At 45.4% G+C, this 13,783-nt stretch overlaps 1 long non-coding RNA gene across 1 annotated transcript in view; it reads left to right on the forward strand.

Moving 5' to 3' along the window:
• LOC138520687 (uncharacterized) overlaps positions 1-13,324 on the forward strand; it is a 75,384-nt gene extending 62,060 nt beyond the window's left edge. Inside the window, exon 2 of the long non-coding RNA XR_011282859.1 lies at positions 12,888-13,324. This is a non-coding gene — a long non-coding RNA (uncharacterized lncRNA). The remainder of the gene's footprint in view (positions 1-12,887) is intronic.
• Positions 13,325-13,783: the final 459 nt, after the last annotated feature.

Consider the following 13,783-nt stretch of genomic DNA (forward strand, 5'->3'; position numbering starts at 1 on the left):
AATGTCAACCCCATTGACTGGTCACCTTCTAATGTAATACACTACCTGCTTTACGTATTGGATTTAGGGTTAGTGTTTAACTCTCTTAAAGTCCATCTAGCCGCACTCTTAGTATACACCACCTCACACAGCAAGGTATCTTGGTGGAGGTTTTCCGTGGTTAAAGGTTTCATGTAGGAGGTCAAAAGACTACATCCCCCAATTTCAACGCCGCCCCTACAGGGATCAAATTGAGGATTTGATGAGCCAGAGCTAAAAGCAGCTCATGGGTATCCAGCATTGACCAGGAGCTACCACTGAGGAACCAGGAGCTAACGCATAGCATTCTGCAAATCAAACTTACACATAAGCCGCAAACATTTCACTTAGTCAATTTTTTTATGACCCATTATGCTTTAAATGATGTAAAGATATGTCCAAATGCTTATTTATAGATCGTCACAAACTCAGAGTTAAATCGACATAGGTGTGTATGACAGCCTGAGTATTGAGGAGGAGACCGTAGGATGCATGGAACCCAATACTGAGGATGGGGCCGTGAGTACTGAGAAGGGGGACGTAGGAAGCATGGAACCCAATACTGAGGATGGGGGCGTGAGTACTGAGGAGGGGGCCGTGAGTACTGAGGAGGGGGCCGTAGGAAACATGGAGTCCACGTGGTGGAATGCAGACATAGGCACTGATAGTACCATGTTGAACATGAGCTCCGACGATGGCGTTTTAAACGTTCATCGGGAACAGATGCCGACACGGAGCGCTGGCCGACGCAGTGAGGGGAGGGGACAGATGCCGACATGGAGTACTGGACCACGCGGGGAGGGGAGGGCTATTCAGGCTGGCAACAACGTGGTTGTGGCTGCGGCCCGGCCATGGGAGAAACGTGAATGCGGCCAGCGGATGCTCTTTGCCCGGCGGGGCGAAGAATGTACAGGTGTGGTTCGGCCGGGAAGCCGCAGTGAGGCCGCGTCTCGGGGAAGGGCGAAAAGACCATATGAGCTGCCTCCCAAACGGCCGTTGTCAATACAGAAAGCGGGTACTCCGGACACAAATGGTAGGGATATCAGGAGCTTTTGTGTCTTACCTAGCGTTGAGGGCTCTAAAGGCAGAAACCCCAGTCTTCACCTCACGGCACATGGCTGGATTACATCATGGCAACCGGCGTTACAGAAGGAAGGGGTTGGGACTTGTGTTTTTTTTTTTCAAGCCTAAAATGGATGGAGGGCCCTGATTGGTCCAGGGGTATCCAGCCCCTATTTAAGGTGGACAGAGAAGAGGGACTGAGTGTGAATTCTCCTCTTTCTTGCAGAATCGTATTGGATGCGAAGAGACAGGAGCCCCATACCGCTGGACTTATGAGGATTAAACCCAGGTTTCTACCTTACCTTCCAAGGAAACCTACAACCACTTCAAACTTGGACTTTATTAAGAGAAATTGAAATCTTGATTGATCATTTTTTTTTCCTTCTAAGTCAATAAAGACTGACCTTTGTTGAACTAAACTACCTCGCCTGAGTGGTCCATCACATGTGTTTGTTTGGCATCAGTTGGCCTGTGGAGTCAAAAGTAGCTTCTGGTAGCTGTTGGAGTGAAGCTAGCCAGGCTCTTCTAGGCCACAAGCAGGAGCTAAATAGCTCCCAGCTCCCCTCAATCGCAAACCTTGTCCTAGGGTTGGGCTTAAATGTAATCCTTACTAAGCTTTTGGGTCCCCCTTTTGAACCTATGCATAAACATAGTCTTAAGCATCTCACCTATAAGACTGATTTTTATAATGGCCGTCACTTCAATAAGAAGAGTCAGTGAACTGCAAGCTATTTCAGTTCAAGATCCATTTGCAACCATTCATAAAGACAAAGTGCTGTTAAGAACACATCCATGATTCCCACCTAATAACACTTTGCTGTTTACACCCAGAGCACGCTCAACTCAAGGTACCGGTATTACTCTGGCTTTCATTGAAAATGTGCTATTAGAGGCTATTTGCAAACAAGTAACCTGGAGTTAAGTTCACACTTTCACGCAACATTGCTGTGTGGATACTCGTACAAAGAATGATTCTCAGGTGGGGTAAGCGGTCTATGCAACGTATGTGATTCTAAGCAGATCCATAAGCCTCAAAAGACAAATATTACAAACCTGTAATCGTCTTTCTGATGCTTGTATCTGCTTAGATTCACATGCGCCCACCCTTCCTACCCTCTTAGTAGTTGAAGGTACATGGACATCTTACACCTTTCTTTACCTTCCTGTTCTCACATACACACCTCATGCTGTCAATGTCCCTTTTCGAACTTCGAAAAAAAGTCATGCAATACTCTGCATTAACCACTAGATGTTGGTCTATGCAAATCATGTGAATCGAAGCAGATACAAGCATCAGAAAGACTATTACAGGCATGTAATATTTGTCATATATATACATTTCTGAGGCTTGTGGATCTGCTTAGATCACATGTGATGCATAGGCTGACATCTAGTGGTTGCCGCAGAGTATTACATTGTTTGTTTTCGAAACTCCAAGGGATGTTGACAGGGCGTGCCAGTAATACTATGCCTAGTGTGACGTCCACTGTTCCCATGGTCCTTCATGTGTCGAGGTTCCTCAGATTGTTTTTTTCCCCCTTCCTTTTCGGATGCATATCGCAGAGTTCCTTCTTGGCTGTCGCCATTACTTAGAAAAAGTTTAAAGTTAGACTTTCTTTCTGTCCTTTCGACAATCGTACACCCCAAGATCTCCGGCAACTGCTTACGAGGACAAGACCATCCATCGACGACAACGACTCCTGTTTCGACGAACTTTGTCTGCGGCCTATCTAGGCCCCAACGTGCCTCGGCCCTGTACAGTAGGGAGAGCTGGGGGAGGTTCATATTCCATCTCACTTTAGAGAATACAAATTCCCCTCTATTTCCTTGTATTCAGCCAGGCTGCCATCTTTTTACACTTTGGAAAATACTCCTTTTAAATTCTGTCCTTCTTGTAACAGGAAGTTTCCTTGGAAGGATTCACACTGAGCGTGTAACCTTTGCCTCCCTAGGAACCATGCCATAAAAACAGTGCAAGTCTTGCAAACTGTTTAGGCCAAAAACTTTAAAGGACCAAAAGACTAAATGCTGGACCCACCACGCCATGCAGGCCGAGGCCTCCATGCACAGCGAGGAAGCCTCCAGCGCTGTCAGCGTCCTAAGTGACGCCGAGGGCGTTCGGGATCCAATGGTTTCCCGTGTGCAAGCCCCAGACTCCAACAGACAGACAGGCCGGCCGGCGGTTCTGATATGGCACGACACTCGGCGGCTCAAGCACCTCTATTACACGCCACACCAAGCACATCCCCCATAGTTGACCACGTCGTCAAACGATAAGCCACACACAATGTTGAAGGGAAGGTCAGAATATTCCCTGTCCTCTGAGAAATCGCGGGCGCGATCACCACATGACAGGCCCCCGAAACAGACGCCAAAGTCCATTTCCGACACTGCATCCAAATATGCAGTCCTCGGTTTCTGGCGGCGTGTGTGTCGAAAGACGCATCAACGGCACTGCAAAAAGCTAAAAAATGTGAAACTTATAAAAAAAAACACATATATATAAAACCCTACTGAATGCCAGAAAGAACATCAAAAAAGTACTCAACGCCACGTGACTCGAAATAACAAGGTTCAAAGAGATGGGATTATTCTACCCCTGAGGACACCCTTTCAGGGGCAATGCATCTCAAACAGTCCCCTGCTCCAGAGCTTCTGCCTACACCGGCCCCCTCAGTGTTGCCAAGCTCCTCCCATTGGTCCCCGGAACAATTTGATAGGGTCATGAGGAGAATGTGCAGTTTTGTATATTTCTTTGACCGACACCCTGATCAGGGTCCCCTCTAGGTGAAGCAGCTAGCAAGCAGCCCGATAACAAAAGAGCCTGCTTGGACGCTACACATACTAATACTTCGTCATATCTGGGCGCAGCTCAGGACACGTATTATTTTGACACTCAAGGCTCACAAGACCCGGGCTAATTTTCAGACCCAGAAGACCAAGGGGACACAGGGGACTTAGACCAATACTGTGATGATGATGAGGTATACATCATCCCAGACCATACTGACCAACCAGTGGCTGATTCCTCAGTGGCCAACCAGCTGCAATACAATGACCTGCTCTTAAAGGCTGCAGAACACTTTATATACCCAGGAAGCTCAAGTCGATAAAGACTTTGTAGAAGACATCCTCGGGGATAAGAGATCTGCAGCAAAGGTCATCCCACTGCTTCAATCTGTCCAGAGGCGTATTCAGCCTTCTCTAATAACCCCCAATCTGACATGGGCAGTCAACCCACGCATTGAAAAGATGTTTAGACCAGCCCCATCGGACCCATTATACATTACGGGGCAGCTAAAGCCTGACTCTCTAGTAGTCCCCACTAGGAAGAGAACTCGAACCCCTTTAGCCTCTGCCGAAGCCCCTCCTGACAAGGAGAGTAAGAAGATCTACATACACCCTGGGCAGGAAAGTAGCTTCCTCGGCTGCCTATCAAGTCAGAAAAGCTAACACCACTATGCTGTTATCCAGCTATAATTGCCACATGTGGGATGAGGTCACACAACAAATAGACTCTTTTCCAGAGCCCCTAAAGACCCAGCTCTTACAGACTATTGCTGAAGGGAGACCAGTAGCAAGCTGCATTCTTAAAAACAACTTAGACGCAGCAGACCATGCGGGCTGAATTATGGCAGAAGCTGCCCTTATCAAATGCCATGCCGATCATGCCACGTCAATCAGGTTTCAAATTGGAGACGCAGGCTACCCTTTTAAACATGCCCATAACGCCCAATGCTTTATTCGGGAAAGCGGTCAAGGGTGCACTAAAAAGTGCAAAAGAGGAGTACGACACCCTCACATCCCTGGGACAACTCAATAACAAACCCTTCCTGCAGAGAGGAGGTTCAAATACACACCGGTTTAGAGGACAAAACACCCAGCGGTCCTCCAATCACAACCAGGGTGGGCAAGGTTCGTCCTGGGGTTCTCCACAGGGGCAGTCCTCCCAACAGTACTTTCAAAGGGGCCAAAGAAGGTCCAGAAGTAGGGGCAGATCATCCTCAAGAGGGGGCTCCACCCCTCCTAAGCAATGACCACCCGCTACAGGTTCCCTCCCCTGCCTCTCCAATAGGAGGTTGTATTTCTCATTTTGCCCACGTGTGGGAGGGGATTGTTAGGGTGAATCCTCCTTCTAGGGCTAATTTCCCTCACCTAGTGAGTCCCCCAGCAGCTTTGCTGGATTTCTGGAGTTTATTTTTTCCACCTGGTAAGAGTGTACATCCTTTTTTCACTCTTACATGTGTTTTGGCCTATGTGTTTTTACTCATTGTGTGATCTTGGGCACTGGAGCACACCACTCAAGTGCCCCTGTTCTTGTATGGGTTACACAGCACCTTCAGTGTAGTAACCCAGGGTTGTCTTTAAGACTGCCCTCTGACTCCATTTGTGCTGGGGCTGACTACTGTCCCCCAGAGAAAGGTAAAGTAGCCATTTACTTTACATAGTCACTTTTACCACAGACCCAGTACACCCCATCTTACATGGAGTACTGGAAAGGGATAATCTGTACCCCTTTTCTGTCTGTACCTCCCTGAGCATTGTTTCGCTCTTTTAACATTTAGATTGGCTGGTGGCAGTGGTATCTACCCTAACCTTTCTACTGCGATCATATTAGATAAACGTGGTAATGCTTTTGGATCTTTTAGCAGCCTTAAGCATAAACCCGCTTGACCAAATCATCTTTATTTTGGCTCCGGTTGGGTTTATTCGCCATTTCTTTTTGTTAAAGTCCTTCTTGTGTTTTACTTTGCGCGGCAAACTAGGATCGCCTTCTTTGTTCACCTTCTTTTGGCGGGCTTCTGCAGGGAAGCCCTCCTCTTGGCGGCTGGGTGTCTAGGTAGACTGAATGTGGGGAAGGGGTGTAGTCACCCCCTGCACAGGGTATCCTAGGAAACCCAAGTTTCACTTTGCCATGATTGGCTGAGGTGGTTGTCCCGGCTGGACAGCCCCCCTGCTGCGTGATTGAAAGCCAGGCTGTGTGAATGGGGGTTTTGCACATTAAAAGGCAGGTCTCTTGGGCTAGCAGTCAGTCGCCTCTGGAACTGCAAGGAACCGAAGAGAAGAGGAGAGAACGACGGCTGCTGCAACTACCCCATCCCGGTGAAGCCCTGCTGCAGTCCTGAGCTATTTACCCTTCAACGACTAAGAGAAGATCCAGTCCAGAGTCTTCTTCCCTTGAGCCTGGTGGGGATAACCAGCTCATCTTCTTTAGACAGAGATCTCCGTCGTGGTCGAAATCGCTGCACACTGCTGTAGTGGTCCGGATAGACACCTGCCGAGCCTCTCCTGTTTTTAAGGAGCACATCTTTTATTCGTTGTCGCGGCTGCCGGCTTCATCCCTGTGAGGTGCAGACCCCCTTCAGATGTTCTCCTTCACAACGAAGCTCCAGGAATCGTGGGTCTGCAGGAAACCAACAGGAACACCCGCCAGGGCACCAGCTGCACCATTGGAATAAGGTACTGTGTTCTGCTCGAGGAAACTGGGTGAACCCCTTTTCTTCATTTTCAAGGCTTGCCCTTGTCTTCCCTACTTCTTATAACTTTTGCTTCCGAACATTGACAATATCAAAGTACTTTTGGGCTATGCTGAATCGTGAACTGTCTAACGGTGTGATCTTCGGCAACAGGTCTCCGGTGTCACTTAACCCTGGCTCCGGCCCTTTGACTTTTCAACTCCTGTTTCTGAGTGTTTCTCGATGCTGTCTGCCTAACCTAAATATTGCCTGTGATTTTTGCCTCCAACTCCCTCTGGGTATCTCAGGTGCTAAGTGTGCTTTTGCCCCGGTAGCATTTCATGTCACGGATACGCGTTTATTTAGTAGACCGAACTGTCAAAAAGTGGTCGCAACCGTATCCGCGGTATCGTGTTTTGTTCATAACACTGGTTCATTCAAACACGGGGTACTTACCTTGAGACATACTGTACAAAGTGAATTGGTTAGTTGTTGTATTATTTAACGTGTGGTTTTGTTTAAAGTTTAATAGAAGTGTTGTGTTTATAACTGATGGTTTAAAAATAAATGTACTTATATTTTTTACCTGAAACCTTGAGTCAGTGTTTTCTTGAGTCACAGTAATTGTGGTCCCTTTGTGTAATCTCGGCTACTGCTCATACACTCTTGAGATAAGCCTGGCTGCTCTGCTACTGCCACTATAACTTGTATTGCCACCTGTGGTCTTAATTGTGTGTAGTGGTTACCTAAGGGCGCTACACAGGATTCTGCCTAACAGGGATCACGTCGGACAAGTGGGTACTTTCCACCATGGTTGGGGGCTATTGCATAGAGCTAATACTAACACCAGTCAACCACCCACCAAGACAAAGACAAACTACACAGGAAAAATAATGCATCCTGTTGGAAGAAGTCCAAGCACTGCTACTAAAGGACGCCATAGAAATCGTCCTGGCAAACCAGGTAAACAAGGATATTTATTCAATGTACTTCCTTGTGCTGAAAAAAGACCTAACAATGTGCTCTGTCCTAGACCTTTTCACAACCCTGCAATGCAAGCGATTGTCACAACAGATGCATCACTCACCGGGTGGGGAGCCCATTACCTTCACCACACAGCGCATGGCCTGTGCACCCATATCACAGCCCAGAATCACATAAATCTTTTAGAGCTACTAGCATTGCTCAAAGTCCTGCAAGCTTTTCAGGTGCATCTATCAGGCCAAACAGTACAAGTCCTCACAGACAGCACCACTGCTATGTTTTACATAAACAAGCAGGGAGGCACAGACTCTCCAAGTCTGTCCAGGCTAGACCAAATAATTTTTAAGTGGGCACTCAAGCGGAACATGTTCCTAGTGTCGCATCACGCTCCAGGGGAACTCAATTCTCTGGCAGACTTACACAGCAGAGATCCTCTACCCGAAGAGCACAAGTGGCAGTTCAGCAAAAACATTTCAGACATATTTTCCCTCTGGGGCTATCCTCAGTTAGACCTGTTCACCACAAGCCTCAGCACTCAATGTCCAGACTTCGCATCCAGGTTTCCCCAAACCAGATCCAAGGGAAACGCCCTGTGGATGAGCTGGTCAGGGAAATTTGCCCACACTTTTCCCCCCCACCACTGCTACTGAGCAGAATAGTGAACAAGATGTACCTGGAACAAGTGATGCTTATCCTGGTTGCTCCTATGTGGGCGAGACAACCTTTTTTTTTTCTGCATCTGCGCAAACTGGTGATATGCTATCCAATCAAACTCCTGTGCCCCTCCAACATGCTCACCCAACACGGGGGGACAACGTTACACCCACATCCTCAATCCATGAACTTGGCAGCTAGGCTCCTGAAGTCATAGAGTTTGGCCATTTAAAACGACCTCAAAGGTGTATGGAAATCCTCAAGGAGGCACGAAAACCAAACACCAGACACTGTTATTTTAACAAATGGAAAGGATTTGTAATATGGTGCCAGTCGAAAAAGGTACACCATCACACATTCTTCATTACATGCTCCACTTACTAGACTCAGGGCTAGTATTTAACTCAATCAAGGTTCACCTAGCGGCTCTATCCGCGTACACCACTTCTCAGAGTAAGGTGTCCGAGTGCAAGATCCCCCGTCATCAAGGCATTCATGGAGGGAGTAAAAAGACTCCACCCTCCCATTTCAAACCTGCCCCCATGGTGGGACCTAAATGTGGTACTTGCAAAGCTCATACGCGCAAGTCCAGCCTTAAACACCTCACATATAAAACGGCTTTTCTGGGGGCTATCACCTCCAGAAGGAGAGTCCGTGAACTACAAGCTTTGTCAGTGCAAAACCCTTTCTTTGTTATCCACAAAGACAAATTGGTATTAAGAACGCACCCTAGGTTTTCACCAAAGTTCATTTCTAATTTCCATGTCAATCAGTCTATCGAACTACTAGCTTTCTTTCAAAACCCTTCAAGCTCAGCTGAGAAAAACCTCCATCCACTAGATGTAAGGAGGGCAGTTATTTACTATGTAAACCAGACAAAACCGCTACGAAAAACAGACCCAACTGTTTGTCTCCATAGCAGCTGGCTGGGAAGGTGACCATGCTTCAAAAAATACCATCTCCAACTGGATAGTGAAATGCATACAGTTCTACTATCAGGGGTACAGGAGCTACCTTGGCCTTTATTGCAAACATCCTGCTGGACACCATTTGCAAAGCAGCTACATGGAGCTCTATACATACTTTTACTCAGCACTACTGCATTGGCACACATTCTAAAGCAGATTCGCAGGTGGGACAAGCGGAGCTGTAGAGGAGGTCCCAAACACGATTCGCACCCCTACCGCCCACTTTGAGGTGCCAGGAATGTTCATGCCAAAATATGTGACGTATGATGAGCAAATAAACCAGCAGAGAGCAACAACGGGGCTCTGCCCAGTACCTATCAGACTGACAGCACCTATTGAAGTACCTGCACCTAAGAAACCTTGGACAGTAAGGTACCCATTGAGAAAACCATATCGACAAGTGAGACAGAATTGCGATTGTCAAAATGCAATACCGGAAGAAGCCAAGAAAGTCCTAAAAGAAGACGAATAGTGACATCACAAGAACCTGGACTGACTCGCATATAAAAGATATGACGACCTATGAATGATGAAAAGAGACGAAACACCATGGATAAGTGACATCCTGAGTTTAAAGCGAAATAACAATGTCAAATGTTAGATGCTTATGCCATAAGCGCGATGCAGATATTCAGCCAGCTTACACGTGTACATATGCAAGGAACCACAAGAAGCTAACAAAATCGTGAGGTTTGCTAAAGCTTAATAGTAAAATAGAGTGCAGCAAGCGCCACCTATAGATATCGACCTCAAGAAAAGAACTGTATTTAAGTATACTTCCACTACCCACAAGAGCAGAACTGACCAAAGTTTACTTTAGGTCTCACGAGGAGAGCTTTGCAGCAGAAAAATCGTGAATTACGGACAGACAGAAACTCAGACGAAGACAAGCCATGCCAAGAAGCCAAGGTCGTACCAGCTGAAGTAGGCCAATAGTAGAGACATTTAATGAAGAGAAAAACAGAGTATCCTATTCTGAAAGGTCAAGATAAGCCACAGGAGGCAGATGGCTGACAAAATTAAATCAAATACACAAATGAAGACGACTTTCACAGTGTCAGAATTACATGACCGAGCCAGCAGAAGGGATGAAACTTTCACACCTATGCATGGAATTGTGCCATGCCCAGGTGCCTTCACTTTTCCAGACCAAGAAGCAGTCTCGATGCCAAGATACAAAGAAATAATTGAAACATGATCACTGAAGTGATGATTGTTGCAATAATTGGAAGGAGACAGGGGGAGCGGACAAGCTCCCTGCCAGCTATTCTGCATGCTGCTAGGCTGGTGGAAAAGTATGAGTAGGGTTGATGCCAAACCAATCGTAGTGGACCAAGTAATCTAGGGTCCTATAGTTAGTAGAACCAATGAGACGTACTTTTAGTGACGTCTACGGCAGCCACTTTGAAGGAAGGGCTCAGATGCCCCACCTGACACTGTTTATCCAATCCCCTCACTTCATTACCATATACAGATATAGTACCTATATTAAAGTTACTTTCCTATAACCAATAGAATTGCATGCAACATTTTAAGCGTTACACGTCAGTGATGACGAGTTTTCAGTATAAAAGATGTGTTTTTTATGAAGTTTGTTGAAGTTGTGAAGCGAGAAGAAAGATCGAGCGATTGCTGATGTTCAGGATCTCCCCGTTTTTTGTATTTATCATTAAACTGACTCCCTTTGCCAAACTATTGAGTTGTCATTATTGATTCCATGCGAGGGTATTAATCTGCATCCCCATCCATCTCAACGGTGCTGCTACTCATCTTAAAGTGCTATTGAGCAACCCCCAGCTTTATGGGCCGGTTGGGGTCCTAGTGCAGAGTGCCAACACATCTATTTGCTGCTGTACCTTCTCACAACCCACTACCTTCTCCAGACTCTGCTCACTAATCCATGCATAGCATGTGATCTAAGCAGATCCACAAGCCTCAGAAGGGATACATGACTCACCTTAATAGTATTTCTGATGCTTGTATCTGCTTAGATTCACATGCGCCCACCCTTCCTCCCCCAGGGAGTTGAAGGTGCATAGGTGTTTTCTGGCTTATCTACTCTTATCTGCTTTATTACATCTGTACTCACGCTACACCTCATGCTACCTCATGTTAGAAACAAAACAATCTGAGGGACATCGACACATGAAGGACCATGGGTATAGTGGACGTCACACAAGGGATAGTATTACTGTCACGCCCCGTCGACGTCCCTTTTTCGAGTTAAGAAAACAAAAAATGTAATACTCTGGGGCTACCACTAGATGCCGGCCTATGCACAGCATGTGAATCTAAGCAGATACACTCATCAGAAATATGATTACGGTGAGTAATGTATCCCATATATGTTGTAGCAAATCAAGACCACTCTTTTTGTGTTTATACCCAGGTACTAAGAACACTCAAAGGGTTGTATTGCTTTTTAATGTAGTTTGTCTCCAGTGTCTATGGTTGTTTAGAGGAGTTTTTGTGAGGTTTAATGTTGGCTAAATCATCGGTCTAACGGCAACATCTGGACCTTTGTACCTCTTATGCGGGCGTGAAATAGTTTACCTGTAAAGCCTGCACATGTGCATGCCATGAGAACCCAGCAATGACTGGCACACATATGTGCACTTTCCCTAAAAAAGAAAAAGAATCACATATGGGGTACACAGTTATGCATAGGGGATAAACACTCTTAGCCAAATGTTCCTGCCTATTAATCCAGCTGTTCATTTTATCATCTTTGATTTGATGATCCATTAATTTTAGCCCATTCAATTAAATTAAAAAAGAAGCTCCTTAATGGCGTCCATAGTATATCATGCCACTATCTGTGCATGTTTCGGTCCCCTTGACCATCTTCCTGTGGCTTAAATAAAACCTATGTACATCATTGACATGTTTTTTGATACATTCCAACTTTCAAGATTTGTTAATATGTTTGTAGTTCAAAAATGCCAAAGACTATAGAATTCACCCTTGTAGCGTAAGCACAGAGTGTACACCCCATTCTCATGTGAATGTGCTAATTGCATCCTGTGCTACAAGTAACGATATCTGAATCTCTGTTCCTCATGTCAATCCACGTCCCTCTTTCTCTTTCCATCGTTCCACCGTGCGCACTTCTGTGACGCTCATGAAATGAACGTTTCCTGTGGCAATTTCAATGTCTGAGCCGCTACACTAGAGCGGGCAAGCTCGATTCCAGATAGGCTGAAGAGGTCACATGATATTCTCAGACTTCTTTTATGTCTATGTCTCAATAGACAGTTAGCTGAAGTCCCCATATTATGTTATAAAGCCATGCAAATGATCATGCAGAATCGTCAGGGGAAGTAGCTTGCAAACATGTTCCACATGTTGATTTATAATACAGTCCTTGCTTTGGATATCTTTATGTTGATCGTTCCAAAGAAGCTAGGGACGTCATCTCTGTTATCCAGGTGGCCAATGAGATGTGATTATCGTATAAGTATCTTATAACATCTTGGATGTACTGATGTTGCAGGAAATGCATTTGCAACACTTTGCCTAGAATGGGTTGGAATGCATCTCCATAGTGTGCATAAGCAAAGTATTAGAGCCCCGACTATCCTCATTCACAAGAAACATACATCTATATTTTTGAGGCAATGCTCTTCTTAACGTGCATAACTAGAATGGAAATATTCTAAAAGTAGGCAAGAAAGTATGAAGATGTGTTCTTTCCACTGCTTCACTGATTCTAACATGGGTGCATTTTGTCTTTAATATTCCTCAGCAGAGAACAAGGCCTCCAGGATGAGGAAACTTGGCGTCCATGGCAACGGAGGTGGGTGCCACATCCCGGGAGAACATGCCTTACCATTCTGCGAGAGAAGGTTCTCCATCAAAGAGAAAACATGCTGTCCTGATCAAATCGATATTCCAAGACATTTACCCTCTTCAGGGAGACCAGATTTTCAATTTCATAGAGAATATTTTGGGGGAAATGAATAAAAGATCACAATAATTGAGAGAGACAAGTCTGCAGAGCAGTATGAAAGAAGCTGGAGATGACAAATTCAGCCTCTTCTAACTATTATTCTATCCTGGTATATACGATTATTAAAAATGATTAACATTGCCCTGCTTTCCTATGTTAGATGTTTAATGGCAATATGTGAAATTCAAACAAAGAGCTAATCAATAAATATTCTTTTGATTGGACGAAAGCAATCACATGGTTTCATCAATTTTTTACAATATTGAAAGCTATGAGCAGCAACAGGGGCATGTTTTGAATGGGGTAAAAGAAGCAATGTCTAAAATGGCCGACACCTTTCTGAGCCTGATGATACAGTGAGTATTGTCACTGCAGTGCCATCGCAATGTTGCATAGTTAAATTTGAGTTGCAAATTCATTTCTACATGGGAAATTCTCTTTTCTACCACCTTTTTGTCCGTCTTTTGATTTGTGAAACCACCAGAGAAGGGTGGGGGCGGTTAAGGGCTGAATTCTGTCTTGGCCGGATAGACTTGTTATAATTTCAGCTGACACCTTAACTGAAGACATGGTGCACATTATCATTGCCTGCCATTTCTCTGTGGACATGGGTGCAGAAAGGAGAGGTTTGTGGGTGTGTATCGGATTTCTAGTGCTCACAGATCAGCACTCCTCTAAACTACATACATACA

The sequence above is a fragment of the Ambystoma mexicanum genome, chromosome 13 (genome assembly GCF_040938575.1).
Source record: "Ambystoma mexicanum isolate Mex_15411 chromosome 13, UKY_AmexF1_1, whole genome shotgun sequence".
NCBI classification, from domain to species: domain Eukaryota; kingdom Metazoa; phylum Chordata; class Amphibia; order Caudata; family Ambystomatidae; genus Ambystoma; species Ambystoma mexicanum.